Source organism: Triturus cristatus, chromosome 10 (assembly GCF_964204655.1).
Source record: "Triturus cristatus chromosome 10, aTriCri1.1, whole genome shotgun sequence".
In the NCBI taxonomy this organism is placed as follows: Eukaryota; Metazoa; Chordata; class Amphibia; order Caudata; family Salamandridae; genus Triturus; species Triturus cristatus.
This window is the reverse complement of record NC_140593.1, coordinates 71700431-71719806: the sequence shown is the minus strand read 5'-3', so window position 1 is coordinate 71719806 and position 19376 is coordinate 71700431.

Below are 19376 nucleotides of genomic sequence, written 5' to 3'. Positions count from 1 at the left end.
GCATGGGTGCTATGAAGTACTGGGCAGTGCATGCAGACAAGGGGCTATTTGGGGTATGATGCGGGCACTGTTCGTCTCTCAGGGGTACTGGCAGTGATTATGGGGTCAGTGGATAAGTGCCGCTGATTGGTCGTTCATATCCGCGTTCACTAGCGCTGGACAAGGGACCCAACATGGGTATTTAACGTTCACCATCTGCAAACACTGCCTGCCTCTCCAGGTCATTACAAACAGCATTCGCAGCCTGCCCCATTGCCACTGAGCCTTATTGGCTAAATATGGCCCTGGAGTCCCCATTTGCCACAGAGTTTTCCAAAAATAAATGTGGGAAGGAAAGGTACTCTGTACATCCAGTTTTGACAATGTTGATGCTTTAAAAGTCGGCTGTAAATACTCGTTATCCCCTCTCCTGCTTTGAGTGATGCTATTAACCAATTCGCATTAAAAAAATCAATGTTCTCCAATAAAAAGTATTATATTCATGGAAGAGGAATTCTATCCAGTTTTGACCAACGCTGTCATCTCCAGGAGATTTCAAATGTACCCTGTGCCACGCGTGTCTTAAACTTGCCCTGAGAGAATCCAAGACTGACTGTTAAGATTTCTATAAATCCGATCCAATTTTGACAAGACTTATTGACTCTGTGGGTTTGAAATGCATTATTGTCCCCACAGTTTCCTGGAATTTCCTTGAGGAACTCCAAACACCTGCCAGAACATCTGTAAATATCAGCCCTGTTTCTCATGCCTGATATTTCAACAGTCGCTCTTTGACACACTTTGCGTACAGATTCTTTGGCGGGGGCCCACACTGACAAATGCGACAGTGTCTGTGAACTTTAAACTGCACCATGTGCCTCTGTGTTTGCCAATATTCCGTGTAGTACAACTAATCCCAGGCACATTTTCCCTCCTAAAATTTAAATAGTCTGTCCTGGTTGGCCAGTAGTATTTTCGTATTATCCTCAATAAGGCATTACTAGGAACAACATTTCCTGAAATTACCTTCGGGGGAAGGAGAAGAGAACTCTTTGTCAAACTGCCCGTAAGTGCTTTCCAGTTGGGATCAAAGTTAATGTGCATTAAATTTCATCGATGCCACAAAATCTTTGTTAAGAGTCCTTGGGGGAAACACCTCCCCCATAAAGTTGTCCTTAAATCCTAATCACCACCAACCAAAATGCAATATTTATCACAAAAGACCTGTAAAGTAATTTAACACAATGCCTACAACTCTCCTGCGAAGCCTTTTATTCTGATTCTGTTTTGACCAATGGAACTGGTCAAGTGTGCTTTGTAATGGTCCATTAAATACCCTACATTGATTCTTAGGTCTCTTTTAGATGTCTGTAGGCCTGACCTAGTGTTATACTGGACAGAATAGATACAGTGTCCCAAAGCCCACAGGAGGTGGGCTCTAAGTCGACCCTTCTTTGTGATTGGATGGCTTTCTTGTCTGTCTCAGTCGTCTCATCTTTAGGTCAGACCCTTCCCCGTGATTGGATGGCTTTGTTGTCTGACTCAGCTGTCTCCTCTTTAGGTCAGACCCTTCCCCGTGATTGGATGGCTTTGTTGTCTGTCTCAGTTGTCTCCTCTTTAGGTCAGACCCTTCCCCGTGATTGGATGGCTTTGTTGTCTGTCTCAGTTGTCTCCTCTTTAGGTCAGACCCTTCCCCGTGATTGGATGACTTTGTTGTCTGTCTCAGTTGTCTGCTCTTGATTCCATGGCTTTCCTCCCTATTCTTGTGTTCGTCCAGCCCAGGAGTATGTTTATCTCACATAATGCTGGTCGGGTGACAGGTTTACTTCCACTGTTGACATTTGCTTGTAATCAGGGAACTACTTTTTCTTTTACTGTCAGCACTCAATGGGGGTGGATATGCTTTGTTAACCTCTCACCCGTGATCTACTTCCGCATTCCCTTTCCCTTGCCCCCTGTATTTCTTCCACTTTTCCAGATGGTCCATTCCTTCACCCCTGCCTTCTCATCCTGCTCATTTTTTTAATAGTCTCCCTTACTTATACCACTCATTGCTTCTCCACCCCTTCTTGCGCAGCGCCCCTCCAGCCCCTTCATTTACATTTTTTATCAACATATTGGTGCCCGCTGTGCTATTTTTGTTAACCGTTCCAACATGGTTGTCAGCTCATTTTATGATCCTCAGAATAATTTAAGTTTGCGGTAGCACTCCATAGATTCAGACTTCTACTATTCGCACATGACAGGTCACAAGTGGTGCATAACCCACTGAGCTACGCGACAACGACAGGCAGGCCGGCAGCTTCGAACAGCCGTGCCCCCTGTAATGCGGCCCTGAGTGCAATGGCCCGTGGGGCCAGGGTCCCTGGGCTGCAGGTAGCCATGCAGCTGATTGTCACCAGTAAAGGTGCATGTGTGTTCCTAAAGCTGCAGTTATCAGGGCACCTCTTGTATTGTATCTCGTCCTCCTGTGTGGCATGCGACCCATCCCTGCCCCTGGCAGGCCCCTCTGCACAGTCCATGTTGACAAAGTGCAGCCATGCACTTGTGGGACACGATGGGCGCTGTGGGACACATCCCATTTTTTCACAACAACACCACTCTGTGACTATAACCACAGACTATAAAATGCCAAACCCATTACATTTGTAATTTTTTTTCTCCATATTACTTTATTTTTTCCCCTTCCTTCAGCTCACTGTTCTTCAACGGCTCCCCTGGATATGGCCACTTTATTCCGCTTTGTTTCGGTGCCTTCATATGCTCTGCAGCAAACTATTCTATAAAAAAAACACACAGCAAAAAGCTGGTAGGGACATAAAAAGGAAATAAATAATTGTAGCGAACGCTTCCAGCATTTCCCCAAAACGACTCCCAGGCTCCCCTGCTTTGGAAGCCAGGATCTCCCCTAGAAGGGTCTGTGCGGCGCCGTCGCCAAACCCCGCACAAGTAAATACCGCGCGCTCCAATCCACTCGCCCGAAATATTAGCGCGCGGCCAGGGCCCAGGAGGGGCCGGCGGTGGCCAAGTCCTCGCCACCGTCAAATGCGATTGGCCTCGCCGTGCCCCCGACACCCCCCAGAAGGGACTGGCAATTTGCCAGGCATTAGAGCGCGCGCCAAGAAGAGGGGGGGATGCCGAAATTCCGCAATATTGTCGATTAGATATCTGTATTCGGAAGCAGCTGCGCATTGTTCGCTTGGTGAGCTCGCCTCAAACCACCTTCTGAAATGAGATAACGCGGGAGGGGGCGGGGGGGGGGCTGGCAGAAGGTTGCAAGCGCTAGAAAGGTAAAAATACATCGCCGTGGAAATTGTGTAGGAACGCCACAATCAGGGCATCCAGAGGGGGCCGTTTTCAGCCATGAAACCCCCGTGACGAGGAACCGGGTCCGTAATAACCCATCTGTGTGCGGGTAATATGTCACGTTTACTCTCTTTTCAATTATATTTTGTAATTCATGGAGGAGAAATATACCTGTCTCATTCGCCCCCAAATTTTCGTACTAGATTTAGGCAAATTGGGCGACGCGTTGAGCAATCACATACACTCCGGCGTTCATCGCTCATCCCTTCCACCTGACGCCTTCGCCCTAAAAATGTCCCCCAGATGCATCGTTCCTCGTGGTCGCCATATTTTTGTTTTTGATTTGTTTGTGTCTTTTGTTGTGAGCACACAAACTAGTGCGCAGTGCGCCTCGGCCCGGCGGAAGCTTACACAAGCGCCGCCATCTGAGATCTGCAACACACACAAAACATGAAACATTTCGTAATTATTAATTTCATGTCGCACTTTGTATGCCAGAAACCTACACAGCTTCTAATGCCGGAACAAAAACCAATCACAAAAAATATAATAAATAGATATAAAAATCCCAAACTTCCTGACCTACATCTGGGCATAAAACAGAGAGTGGCGGCCAGACAGGGCCCTAAGTTTGACACATTAAATCACTGCCGAAGACGTGGAAGACAAAGCCAGACATGCTGTTCCATTTTGGTTTTAAATCTTTGCCGATTTGACTAGTGCGGCTGCATGAGGGGAGCTGATTGCAGAGTATGAGGGAAGCTGATTGCAGAGTCTTACACTGGCACCGCTGAGGAGCTTCCCTACTGCATTCTCTCTTTTTACACAGTTTTATGTATCAATCTCCAGTCGCCATTTGGGTACCACCAGTTTAGGATCTGCCATAGAAGCAAGTAACCTTGTATGGTGTTGAACATGAAATAACAGACAAAAGAGGGCAGGTCCGTGAGCAGCTTTGCATCAAACGCGAACATTTCTGAACTGTGATTGCTGGTTGATTGACAGCCTGGCCATCATCACAAAAAACACTTGAACCAACAACACCCCGAGTCACGTTTACTGATGCCCTAAGTAACGCCGAGGCTGCAATTTCGTTACGTAATCTCATTGTATGTGACCTTTGACTCGCAGGAAGGTGAGACCGGAAGACTGTGCATTGTTTTCCACAGGAACGGATCTATACAAAAAAACAAAAGCAAACACTCGGTTAGAAAGTAGTGAGAGGCACACTTTAAGAGGTAGATGCAAACTTAAGCCACTTGAAGACAGGGGCCCAACCCACAAACTGCTTTTTGCAGCAAAATAAAATAGTTCTACAACTAGTGCTTAATTTGAGCCGGTGGTTTCCGGTGCTAGGCACCGGCACTTAATAGTCAGCACCTGCACTTATGACAGTCTGCCACATGGAGGCGCTGTTTGTCTAATTTAGAAATGATCACAACAATAGCTGTTTATTAATTCAGTTTAGATTAAACAGGACTAATACCTGCCCCCCAAGCCATCCTTGTAGTGTTGGTCGCCTGGAATTGTCCAAATTGTCACACTTGTAGGGGTGTGACCGTTTGTAGTTGTGTACGTGTGGTCATTTGCAGTCCTGGCAGGGGCTAAGGGTGGTGAAAGCGGCAGTGGCCTCCTGACGAGGGTCCTGGCACTTTTCTTTTTTTTACAAATTAAGCACTGGTTTTACTTACTATGGGATGCAATTCACAATCCCATGGGTGGAGATCTCTCCCCCCCCCCCCAACCCCCCACCTATCTTTTCTGTGTGAAAACCTCTCAACCCTGTGGCAGAGATGCCCATACCTGTTACTATTCTATGTTGTAGTAAATTTGGTAGAGATAAGGTGGGAGGGTGGGGAAAGCAGACTACTCAAAAATGGGTGGGTAAAAGGGAAAATTGAGGAGGGGGCTGGGAGAAACGGGCTGACACAAAACACTCCCACAAAATAGTAAGACTTTTCCAATTCACAAAATACACTTCTGAAGTTGGTACAGCCGTAATAGTATCAAAACAGGCTTAAATTCGCTCCATCCAAACCTTGGACTAAGCCAAGCGCCACACATAGCCAACCGCTGGTACTGCAACACACTACCGCAGAAAACAAAGGAGGCAAACAAACTAACACCTCATTTTAACAAAAAAATTAAATGAAACTATTTAACTTCTATTTAAAAATATGAAAAATGTTAAATTATTAAATACACAACTTTGAAACAAGTTTATCACAAATTAAATAGCTGCACTGCAACTTTGTAATGTAATAATCCTACACTAATACTAATTATCTTAAATTATTTTACATTTACATTTAACATAAAAAAATATATATATTACATTTCTGTATACTTTCGCATCAGATCACCTTGTCAGTGACAAACATCTCCACCCACAAAGTGAAAAGTTACTTGTAGTAACTCTACACTCTTAAATTTACTCACCGGAGGCTTCCACCTCTCATTGACTGTACACCTAGGTGTAAACCTCCACTCAAAATTAGGAAATAGCAACAACAAAGTGGAGAATTACACCCAGCTCTAGGAGTAGATCTACATGTTAGTAGATTTACATGTTTAAATTTTCCTTTGTGAGTAGTCCCCATGGTGAAGATGTATGTATATTTTAGAGCAGTACCTAAATGACTCAGTTGTATGTCAATATTGTTGGGCTGTGTTACGCACCTGACAGGCAGGGCCACTGGCGTCCTTCCATTCTAGGGCCACAGTATTTTCTGTCTATTTGTGTTTTTTACCATATTGTAAAAGTGTAAAGTGATTTTGTAATCGGTGGAACAAACCCCACTTCCTTAAATGTAACTCTAACAGACTGGAAAGATCTATTCTGTCCTAAAAATGCATGGTGTCACCGTTGATACTGGTTGCTTTACGCGGTGGGGCTGCCCTCAATGCAGCAGCTGCTTCAAGGAGGCAGTGAGCATGAGCAAGTTTTAAACATTTGCCTCTGATGTTGAGATTTCATTCTTCGAATCTGAGCGCGCCGCTAGCGCGCCTCTTAATTAATATGGCCCGTGCAGTGCCGTACGGCAGGGCTGCTTCGTGTTTCCAAATGAATATAAAAGCAATTTAAATACTGACATGTCCCTGATGGGTTTTAAAGCATAACTATGCTGTCCAGAGAAACAGAGGTGTGCCTTTTATTACTTGTAATTGGTAAGGTCGACGGGCCTCATTTACTACAAAATGACGCAGCGCCGCAAGCCATTTTGCTTCGCCGAGCTGCACCGTTTAAAAAGCACAGGGATGTGTTGTATTAACAATCATATGATGCATCCGTGTGCTTTCCCCTGTGTTGGCGAGCGATTGGCTGCCATGTGCCAGCACAGGCACCCTTGCATCATGTTGCACAGTCGCCTGCCAGGGGCGCATCCTCAGCTATGACAGAGCAGCGTCGCGCCACTGCTGAAATGCGTCAGACAGAAGAAAACTAAAACGGCAAGAACACAATTTTATTGTCATTTTATTTTTCACTTCCAGTTGGGACTGTAGGGGGCGGGGCAGGATCATGCCACAGCATCAGCAGCAGGAGGAGGAGGGGTGGTAGGCACTGAAAGTTCGCATGTTGGTTTGGCCATCCGTCTTAGGACGGCCAAGCTGACATGCGCATTTGGATATCTCCAGCTGTTCCTTGGAGATATCTGCAGTGCTCAGGGCACAGGCTCCCAGTCCCTGCTGGAGCGCAAAACCAGTCCGCTCTACCCAATCCCGGCACTTCTCTCATGCTGGGAGTAATAGCATGAGAGAAGCGCTGGGATTGCGTGGGGTCTGGGAATTGCCGGGCGCTGGAGCAGAAGATTGCAGAAGCCAGTAGGAAAGGTAAGATTTTATATATAGATATTTTTTTTTCTTCACTGCCCCTCACGTCGGATTGGCAGCAGCCGCTGATGGTGCCTGCGTTGCAGGGATTTGTTTATTTATTTATTCGTATAGCGCAACATTCATCCGTAGGGATATCACGGCACTAAGGAGAGCACATCTTAAGTGAGGGAGGGGTTCTGAGAGAGGGTCTCTAGGTTACTAGTCAGATTTTAGGGAACAAATGCGTCTTTAATTTTTTCCTGCATGCTAGGTAGTCGTTGGTAAGGTGAAGTTCTAATAGAAGTTAATTCCAGTGGGTCGCTTCAAGGTCTGAAAAGGAGTGACCCCCTGCCCTGGTCTTCTTGAAACGTTTAGTTTTTGCCCGGCCCTGGTGGTGCGACCTCAAGTTTCGATGGTTGTTTTTGTGCAGGAAGAGACACCTTCCTGCATAAAAACAACAATTGATGGGATTTGCCTCTTTCCATGCATGCTTCAGAATGCAGCAGACATAGAAAGAGGAAAAACGAGGAGAAATAAAAATAGTTCTCCTCATTGCACCACTCCTATGCCTTCCGTAGAGAGGGGTAGGATTCTAACGCATTCCCAGCTTTACAAACCGTTGGAACACCCATGGAACGCCCCTTCCATGCTGAATGATGCGTGAAAGGGGCCATATTTACAGGACCATGAAAAGTCACGCAGGGTGACTTAACATGGCCTTGTAAATATGGGCATGCACGGAGCGCCGCCGGTGCGCTAAAAACAGTGATGCACAGGTGGCACAATGGGCCGTCGTTTATTGGGAAGCACCAAAGTTGTTAGGTGTAGTACGAAAAAAAAGAATATATATATATATATATATATTATCTACTGGCGGTCGCCAGTAGATAGTTATAGTTACAACCTAGTTTCCATAGGAAATCCCAAAATTCTATTTTGAATAACTTTGGCGCCGGTTGACGAATCCTCGCAAAATTTTCAAAACTAATGGGGCGCTCCGCTCAGCTCCTACCCTGAAAGTCTCGGGGTGATTCGTCAAGCGGGGGCCGAGAAAAAAGGGGGGTCCCAAAACGCGTTTTCCCCATGTTATTTTCCATAGGACCTTTAGACACAGCTACAGCCCGAACGGCTGAACAGAATTACGTGAAATTTGACAGAGAGGTAGCCATAAGGTCAAGGAAGTGCCTTTTGCAGGTCTGGTGTAAATCTGTTCAGTATTTCCTGAGAAAATAGCATTTAAAAGCATATCAATATCTATACGCGCGCACCGTGCGCGCACCCTGCCGTGCGCGAGCGCAATTCTGATTGGTTGTTAGATGTCGGTAAACATTCGAATCGGTCGAAACCAGGAAGTGTCGGCCGCCATTTTGTCTCTTGCAGTCTGAGTGGGTGAAAAAAAAGGTGGAGAACGTGAAAAGGGGGCAGAGTGGACAGTTCCTGACCCCCTAGCCTTGGTCAGGGGGTCACAGAAGGACCCCCAAGGGAGAAAAAAACAATTTTTTTTAAAAAAAAATCGCGAGGTGCGCGCACCTTGCGCGCACGGCACGCACTGCGAACCGTGGGTGCTCGTGCGCGAAGCGCACCGAGCGCCCACAGCGTACGCACAGTGCGCGAAGCGCAGGGTGCGCGCACCTCGCGATTTGAAAAAAATAAATAAATTTCACGGTGCGCGCACGGTGAAAAACCTGAAAAAAAAATAATTTAATAAATACATAACTTAGCATTTAAAAAACCGTACAAATTCACTGAAAAAAACGTAGGTTTCACACACGTTATAGTTACGAATTAGCATTTAAAAAACCTTGCAAATTCACTTAAAAAAACATAGGTTTCACACATGTTATAGTTAGCTGGACATTTCACTCGTAAAAAACCAATGAAATTCCCCCGTTATAGTTACTGCAGGCAACTAACTATAACTCACCCGACCGCAATCCTCTGCTGATGACGTCAGATATTACATCACTGATGACATATGTGTCTTTATGAAAAATAAATATTTGTAATATATGTATAGCTAAAGATTAATGGAAGAAGACATGGGTAAATAAGTGTCTAAATACAGTGATGTAATATCTGACGTCATCAGCAGAGGATTGCGGTCGCGTGAGTTATAGTTGCCTGCAGTAACTATAACGGGGGAATTTCATTGTTTTTTTACGAGTGAAATGTCCAGCTAACTATAACATGTGTGAAACCTATGGTTTTTTAAGTGACTATATATATATATATATATATATATATATATATATATATATATATATATATATATACCCACGCAAAAGAGTTTGCTCCTTGGACGAGCCACAACACAGGTAGGTTTATTTCATCATTTTATTCTGGAACCTGCAACATGGAAGGCAGGCACCTCGCAAAAGTTCAATTGCCTGGCGCGTTTCGTGATGAAGCTCACTTTTTCAAAGGCCGGGTGATTAGACAAACGCAAAGCATGTCGGGCACTTTTCTTATACTCGTGGCACCCGCCCAGTGGCTGCTGACAAAGCCTGCTGGTACCTGTAGTGCCTGAAGTGTTCCTTTAGTAAGGTGCTGTGCGCTGCCATATATATATATATATATATATATATATATATATTATCTACTGGCGGTCGCCAGTAGATAGTTATAGTTAGGATCGTGTTTCCATAGGAAATCTGCAACATTCTATTTGGAATAACTTTGGCGCCGATTGATGAATCCTCGCGATATTTTCCAAATAGGTGGGGTGCTCCGCTCCGCTCCTTCCCTGAAAGTCTCGGGGGGATTCGTCAAGTGGGGGCTGAGAAAAAGGGGGGGTCCCAAAACGCGTTTTCCCCATGCATTTTTCCATAGGACCTTTAGTCCAAGCTACAGCCCGAACGGCTGAACAGAATTACTTGAAATTTGGCAGAGAGGTAGTCCTCAGGTCAGGGATGTGCCTTTTGCAGGTCTGTTGTAAATCTGTTCAGTATTTCCTGAGAAAATAGCATTTAAAAGCATATATATCTATAAGCGCGCACCGTGCGCGTACGGTACAACTTACCGTACGCGCACGCTGCCGTGCGCGAGCACGATTCTGATTGGTTGTTAGATCTTAGTAAACATTCGAATCGGTCGAAACCAGGAAGTATCGGCCCCCATTTTGTCTCTCGCAGTCTGAGGGGGTGAAAAACAAAGGTGGAGAACGTGAAAAGGGGGCAGAGTGGACAGTTCCTGACCCCCTAGCCTTTGTCAGGGGATCCCAGAAGGACCCCCAAGGGCCAAAATTTCCTTAAATTTTTTTGCGAAAAATCGCGGAGTACGCGTAGCGTGCGCGTACGGTAGAAACGGCAAAATTCCGCAAACTGCGTAACGTGGGCGCGCGGTGCGTGAAGCGCACCGCGCGCCCACAGCGCGCGCACCGCGCGAGAAGCGCACCGTGCGCGTACGGTACGCGCACGGTGAAAAACCTAAAAAAAAAATAAATAAATACATAACTTAGAATTTAAAAAAACGTACCAATTCACTGAAAAAACCATAGGTTTCACACACGTTATAGTTAGGAATTAGCATTTAAAAAACCTTGCAAATTCACTTAAAAAACCATAGGTTTCACACATGTTATAGTTAGCTGGGCATTTCACTTGTAAAAAAGCCATTGAAATTCCCCCGTTATAGTTAGTGCAGGCAACTATAACTCACGCGACCGCAATCCTCTGCTGATGATGTCAGAAATTACATCACTGATGACATATGTGTCTTTCTGAAAAAAAAATATTTGTAATATATGTATAGCTAAAAATTAATGGAAGAAGACATGAGTAAATAAGTGTCTAAATACAGTGATGTAATATCTGATGTCATCAGCAGTGGATTGCCGTCGCGTGAGTTATAGTTGCCTGCACTAACTATAACGGGGGAATTTCATTGTTTTTTTACGAGTGAAATGTCCTACTAACTATAACATGTGTGAAACCTATGGTTTTTTAAGTGAATATATATATATATAAATTATATCTTATAGAATAAATTGAACCTCATATGCACACGCGTACACACACACGCATACACACACACATATATGGTTTAGTTTAATTTTTTACATTTTAAGCTCAGTCATATTTTTTGCGATATGTAATCGCTTTTTCTAGGCTGAGAAAATAACAGCAACCAAAAACGAATTCTGTAAACATTCTTGCAGCTAAGACTCTAGAGTTCAGCAATTCCAAGAACTAATATTGTTACCAAACATTCTACAGCCTGACAACACGAAGCCACAGATCAGAAATGCAAACACAATGAACACAGGATCATGTGCCATCACAACGCCTCAGTAAGGGGTTTATGAAACACTCCGTGTCCTTATTACACCGTGGCGAACAAACCACCCAATGAATGTATATCACATGTAACTATCACAACATGGGCAAAGCCTCCCTTTCAAACCATGTTACCAAATATTTACTTGAAGTCTGATCTACATTAGTAGAGACATGTAGAGGAGTTAGAATCGCTGGCATTATGCGATTATACATTTTCTGCATAATTAGGAATTTATTGCCCTTGCTATATAACCAGCCATCTGCTGCATACTTTGGAAAGTTCAACATAAATGTGTACTTCGCTCAAATGGGTCAAAAGATACTAAAGAAAGCACAGCGCGTGGCGATGCCCAGAGGCAGACCCTTTGGTAGCATGGACTGGTCACCTTTCAGTAATTGATTGCGGTATTCAGGTGTTAAAGACCCTATTAACGAGCAGAACCCTTCCTGAGGGAGTGTGAATGCGTGTTAAAAGGACAACCTGGCAGGGTAGTACTGCCACAGAAGGTCTCGCAATTAGCCCCATTAGGTGTCTTTTCTTACCACATAATTTCATCACCTTTGCCACATAATTTGGGTTTCTAGAGCCATGTCATTTCATTGACCCTGTCTAGTTTAGTCTTATATGTCATTTTCAAGAATATATATATTTTTTGTGTGAAAAAATCGGCAAATCAAAAATGCAAATCATATATTTAAAAAAAAAAAAAAACGAAACCTGATATGTATTATATTGTGTTGGCAATCTTTTCATGATTATAGTTGGCTCAAGTATTCCTTTTTTTGTGTATTGCTTATGTTTTAAATGTTGAAATCTGATGCGGGCGTGGCCGAGATAGATGGCCGAATGGACGCACAACTATTGCGCTCCACCACCCTAAATTAAAATCCTCCAGAATCCTGCCCCTAACTGACCCAAGCACCACTCATGCCAGGGGGACCTTCGCCCCTGCAACCTGGGGGACGGCGGAGAGAAGAGTTGAGGCCAGAGCTGCCGTGCAGTGGGTCAGAGACGCTATCGGTGCGCTGCGGCCTGCGCTGTTGAAGGTCTCATTCTGCGGGCACAGCGCTTGCCTGGTTCGGGGCTCATGAGCAGGGGGCCCACGCGGCGGCCTGAGTGGGTTGCGAGCTGATTTTGCTCCCCCTGAGAGACTTAGCCGTGCCGCGTCTGTGCCCCGGGCCCAGTGCGAGGAGGCGGCGACCATAATCGATCATGCTCCCTCATTAGAGTCAGAACAATGTCTCAACTGGTATATCATTCAGGGGGGACTGTTCAGAGAGGGTGTATCAAACACACACCACAGGGGGGGAGAGGGAACGAGGGAGACCCACTTAAGGTTGAAGGGTTGTTATTTGCATGTAGTCATAGTAGCGCAATGATACAACTGGATTGCAGTAACCATAACAACCAATTGTGCGCTGGAAGTGTTGCTGTCAGTGAACGGCGGAGTGACACAAGTGATTAAAGAACAACGTGAAGCGGCAAAAAAGCAATAAAACAATAAACAACAATTTCGACCTATTTAAATCAAGGTCATCATCAGGACGATGGTTACATAATTCTGGAATAGTGCTGAGATGCTTTATTCGTTCCTTCGGACTAAGCCCGTTTTCCTGGATCACGACACTGCTGGTCGTGAACAACCCCGTGCACTAATCGCTCTGTCCACCAGACATTGGTTCCCTTGCTGCCAGTGGAGTTGAACACCAAGACCACAGCTCAGCTAATTACACGCTGGTCTCCAATCGATTGACTTCCTAGAGCAGTTCCAGACCAGCGGAATTCTCCCCTGGATTCTCCCTCTCTCGTGGATTCTCCCTCTCATAGAGCCATCAGCACTATTCCAGAATTATGTTACCATCGTCCTGATGATGACTTTGATTTAAATAGGTCAAAACGCCGTCGATTTCACAACGCCATTCGCGGCCACCAAAGGGTCATTTGCAAACAATGAAATTGTACTTGTAATTGAAAAAAACATCTGTTTGACCCCCACAATGTATTGTTTTATTGCTTTTTTGCCGCTTCACGTTGTTCTTTAATCACTTGTGTCACTGCGCCGTTCACTCACAGCAACACTTCCAGTGCACAATTGGTTGTTATGGTTACTGCAATCTAGTTGTATCATAGTGCTATTGTAACTAGATGCATATAACAACCCTTCCACCATAACTTGATCTAGCTTGTTCCCTTTCCCCCACCTCCCTGTGCTGTGTGATTGATACACCCTCTATGAACAGTCCCCCCTGAATGATATACCAGTTGAGACATTGTTCTTTTGTTATAAAGCTTACCCGGTCTCAGCTGGGTCAACAGGTTTACTTCTGTTTCTGTTTTCCCCTCATTAGAGTCAGACAGCCTGGAAGCCACTTCAGAGCCAACAGGACAGACGATCTAGCTTGGGGAAGACCATGGATGAGGGGACCTCCCACCCCAGGCAGGCACCTGGGGCTCACTGAGTACTCAAGTGGAACAGTGGTGGCCATATTGGATTGGGCTTCCGTGAGTAAGGGGCCCGGCCTGCGAAGTGAGGCCAGATATTCCTGCGGGTCCTTTGGGGACAACATCAGGGGTGCAACAACAGTGTACAGGCCCTGGGCATTGGAAACCCCCACCCAACTCATCCTTGAGGAGACAAGAGACTGCTTCACCTCTGGAGCTCTTTTGATCTGCTCTTGGCCTGTGTCACAGTGGGAGCCTGGAGGATTGATGAAAATGCAGGGCTTGTGGTCCTAAGGGCTGTTCCGGGCTCAACTGACCTGAGGTGCTGGGAGGAGAGCCCTCGAGCTGGACTTGAATAAGGAGAGTGCTTGGTTGGTGGGTATCAAGGGCCAGATGGAAATCAGGTGCAGCACGTGAGCAGGCCCCCCATGAAAGACCTGGGATTTAGGCTGAAACGAGGCAACAGCATCACAGCCTCCATCAGGGGGTACCTACAGAGATCATTCAGATTGCACATTACCGCAGAGGGTTTACCTGGTGTTAGCTCACAATCTAGAGTCGTAGGAGCACCGCTGCTGGACAGGTGTTGAAGGGACATTGAGACGAGACCTAGGGCTATAGGTGGCCCCTGGGGGAGACTGATGCAAGCCACAGGACTGGGCCCAGGAGAAAGGGTCCAAGCAGGCTCCAAGCCATGGGGAAGGACAAAAGAGCCTCTCAACCCAGGGCAACATGATCATACAATATACCCTGGGCACAGTCCAGCGCACCACTTCACAGGAAGGTGCCAGCACCTGATGACTCAGGGGACCCTTCGGGAGTACCCATGATGGAGGAACTGATGTCCACCATACAGGGTTCGAGGATGGCGCTAGAGGGCAATATAGACTCGGCCTCCATCGAGGTCAATCTGCTTCGCATGGACTCACATAAGGTAGCCAATAGGGTAAAGACAGCAGAGCAATCAACAGGAACCCTACATCACGAAGTCAAAACCTTTAAGGAACAGATGTCCAGGATGAGGGCGGTGAAAAAGACTTTAGAGGACAGAATGGAAGATGCAGAAGGGTGCTCGTGGCGTAACAATCTGAGATTTTTGGCTTTTGCAAAGTGGGTGGAGCAAGCTGTACCAGAGCTAGGCCTGGGCGAAAATTTCGTTCCGTTCGCGGAAATTGCGATAATTTGACATTTGCGCGTTCTGCAGAGAGCGCGAAAATGTCAAAATTTCCGCATTCCGCAGCTTAGCGATAATTTGGTTCTTGCTCGCGCTGTAAAATAATACATTCTCGCGCGCGCGCGATCGCCTTACCTGAATCCCTGCGTTCGCCGACAAGTTTTCTTGATCCAGTCGCGTTCTCCATGAGATGTTGTATTGTTTTTAGCCATTTGCGCTATCTCGCGACAGTTCGCGCCCGCAGTGACGTCATGCGTCGCGCGATCACGTCTTTCTTCTCGCGATCATGCACCGCGAGACAACTGAAAACAAGATGGCCGCGCCCGCGAGCAACCACATGGGTAAGTTGGCGAGCCGCAACCATGCAGAAAATCTCGCGAACATGCGGGAAAAAAACTTCCACATCTTCGCGATATATCCGCGTGTTTGCGATAATTTTTAACATTTTCGCGATAATTTGCGAAAGTGGATTTCGCAAATTCCGCCCACCCCTAACCAGAGCACTCTTTTTTAATTTTTTTTTTTAGAGTTTTATATAGCGCGAACTTGACCCAAATCGGGTATCAGAGTGCTTTACATAGCACCAGTTGCACATACATTTTTGTTAGGCACGGGGAGATTAAGTGATTTGCCCAGAATCACAGGATATTCAGCGTCATTGCCGAGACTCGAACCCAGTTCCCCAGATTCGGGGTGGAACGTCCTAGCCGTTAGGCCAACTCCTCTCCACAATTGGGATCCTCCAGGTACTAAAACCTTGGAGACTGTCGAAGAGGGCGCTGATGATGAGACCACCACTACCACCCTGAGCCCTAAGTCTGGTGATGCTATCCTTAATGTGGCAAGACTGTCCGGAACTGGACACCATGACAACCATTATATTGCTATATATCCTGACTACACCAGGAAGGCTCAAGCTAAAAGAAAGACATTGCTTGATGTGAAGCAGAAACTGGGGACCATGAGCCTGCCATACATGCTGTTATACCCAGCTAAGCTGCAGGTGGTTGTTTAGGGCAAAACACATTTTCTTGAGCACCCGGAGGAGGTGTGACCCTGCCTGGAACTATGAGACGAAGTCCTCCAGTTGGAGCGTGGGACTTTCCATACAAATCACAGGACAGAGGAACAGAGAGATTGACACTGGGTGTCGCAACAAGAGAGTTAGGAAGACAGTGCGAGTAATGGTCCAGGGAGATGGCACGCAGGCAGTGGAGGGAGGACCTGCGAAGGCAGGAGATCGATCTGGAGATGATTCCCGGACCATATGGAGGACTCATTAGCAACACCCGTGCTCCCCACCGGGTGGCCAGTGCCATGCCGGGAGAGGGAAACACACTTGGCAGAGATAGCATGGTTGGAAGTTCCTGACTCTTTGGCAGTTGAGGACCAGAAAGTAACATACTGGTGGGACGGGGACTGGTGGTCACAGCCGTGATTGTGGAAAGTGAACTTTATAGTGCTTGACATTTATGCGAAACAATTCATTGAAGCTGGATTTGATTAGGGACCTGCTCCGGAGTGCCTTGACCATTGCTGGTTTTGAGGCGCACGGGGTAGGGCCTCACTATACTTCAGTGATAGTTACATTTGATCACTGAGTTGGGGAAGTTGGGAAGACACACTCTTATGATGTTTGTAAGTGCTTACCCAGGGATGAGAGGGTACAGGCGTGGGGTTGGTTGTTGCATGTTCTAGATGTCTGTGACACATGGATGGCTTGCTTACCTATTGGGTGCCCTTCGAAGCTTGAAGGGGTGGAGTGGTTCGGGAGAAGAGGCCGTGGGTGGGTCACCCACCCGATATATTCAATGCACCAGATCCATGACGCAGGATAAGTATAACTTCCTTCCATCAAATGCCCATGTATTTTGTACATATGTGAAACAACACAGGGTATTGATCTTCCTACATCGACACAAAATGCACATAGTGTGTCTCCAGGAGCCGTACCCGATTGATGCAGAAGCGGAAGCTGCGAAATTAAAAAAGAACTGGAGGGGCAGCTTTATTCTTTCACTTACTCGACAAATGCCAAGGGGTGTTCATGTGGGTGGCTCCGGGGGTACCTTTCAGACTTACATACTCTGAAGCAGACTTGGAGAGCCGGTGTGTCCTCATTCAGGGGACCCTAGATGGGAGAGAGATTAGTATCCTCCAATTATATGCACTTACACCAACACAGGCAGTACAGATGTGTGAACGGAGATTCACCCACTAATCAAGGAACGCTCATGCCACTCTGAGACGGAGTGGAGTGGGTGCTGGTGACGGGGGACTATCTCACCTGGGCTCGGAGGGCACAATACTTAGCAAGGTATGTATCAGACCATTCTCCACTGAGGGTAGGCTTTGAATGGGGCAGTGGAGGGGTACAGTCTTCTACAGGGAGGTTGCGGCCAGGGAACTTGCTGGATCCAGAGTGTCGGAAGGACCTCAGTGAACAGTTGGAAGCCTACTTGACAACTAACTGTGGATCCACCACCACAGGTGTCATTTGAGATGTCATCTGCGATGTCATAAACGATGTCATAGAACATATCATGAGTGATGTAATGTATGATGTTATAAGAAGTGGATGGCCAAGATAAATAAAGCTGGTAAATTTCTGTGGTTTTTGTGTTCAAAACATTAATGCTTTCACTGACATATTCACCTAACTATAACATTACTTTAATAGGAAACGTCGTTTAGGGCAAAGCCCCAATCACGCTCTGTCTTCAAAGTGGCAGCAATAGAACGAATGCGTCTTTAGTACGCGTTCGTTCTGCATGCAAGTCATTACAACAACTTGCTTTAGGGGGGCGTATTGGTGGAATGGTGTTGGAATTAAAGTCCAACACCTTCCCTGCTGTTGCACAGACTGGAGTTAGAATAGTAAATGAAACTATTCCAAACCCAGCACCCCCCTAAGGCAAGTCGTTATAAAGACTTGCATGCTGAACAAATGCGTGCTAAAGACGCGTTCGTTCTAATGACGGCGTTCCCAAGGCATGCATGATAAATGCATGTGGAATACAGTCATACAGTCTACTTTAAACTTCGTTTTCTTCACTGAATTTTAGGGTTTTTTAACGTAAAGTTATGTTTTATTACCATACGTAAAGCCAACACTCCGCCATGCACAGCTAGCAGCCAGGTCCTACAGAACCCCCCCACCCCCCACAGGCAGCCAATTCCACACAGCGCACAGCCTTCAGCCATGCACATCAAAGGGTTGGAAAAAAGGCATGTTCCAAGCCACCCAGAGATAGCCGACCCGCCCACAGGCAGCCAACTTCAATCTGCGTGGCCTGTCATCGTGCATGGCATGGGGTTGGCAGCGGGGCCTGGCTGGCAGCCAGGCCCTGCATCCTACTCCCTACCGGCAGTCACCCAGAGGCAGCCAACCCTAGTCCACGCACGGCCCTTGGTTGTGCGAGGTGTGGGATTAGCCCCAGGGCCTGTGTTGCAGCAGACCCCACCCCAGGACCTTAAGTATTTTAAACAGGAGGGGGGCCATGTGCCCCCCTCCCCAAGCCTCGTTAGGCCCTGGCGCCCCATTCCCCAGGGCCTTTGGTATTTTAAAGGGGAGGAGGACCACATGGCCCGCTCCGTGGGCCTTATCAGTTCCTGGGGACCTGATACCCCAGGGCCATAAGTCTTTTTAAAGGAGAGAGGTGGCTGCATGACCCCCCTCCCCGAGCCTATTATAACCCCGGGGACTGCGCGTTCCCCCTCCCCTTCAAAAATACTATGAACAATGGTGTGGAAATCGAAAAAAAATGCTGTTAGCATGAGCTGAAGCCATCTTGTTTGCAGCATCCACTTTGTTAGCCTTGTGATTCTGCCGTCTTCACTGTTGCCTGCTTTTCTATTCCGCTTGAGTCATCAACCTTAGTTAACTCCGCCTGTACTGAGCCAGAGCAATGTATGAGCTCAGAAAGGCCTGCAGCTGCTAGAATGCACCTGTTTGAGAATGTAACTGTCTATCATATCCTACTGATGTAAGCAGTTCTGTTTCCCCTCCCACTTTGCTGACTAAGTGATTTCCATCTGGCCATGTTAGTCGATAGCTAATCCTGTGTAGGCCTGTACCTTCTATTTGTAACTACATGCTTACTCTGCAACAAACTGTGTATAAAAGGCCCATGGATTCTGTATTCCATGTACTACCTCCTACAGCACCTGAGGGTGTTGTATTGATGTAGTCCCAATCATGAGTGATTAATAAACTTGTTATTTTGAATTCCAGCTTCAGTGCCAATCTCTTCTTTGTTAGTCTAAGGACCCATGGACAAACTTAAGGGTGAACCCTGCACCGGTGTGACCCACAAAAGGCACATTTCCACACTGGGAAATGGGATCCATGGGGCTAAATACGGCTCAGGGAGGAGGGTTGCGT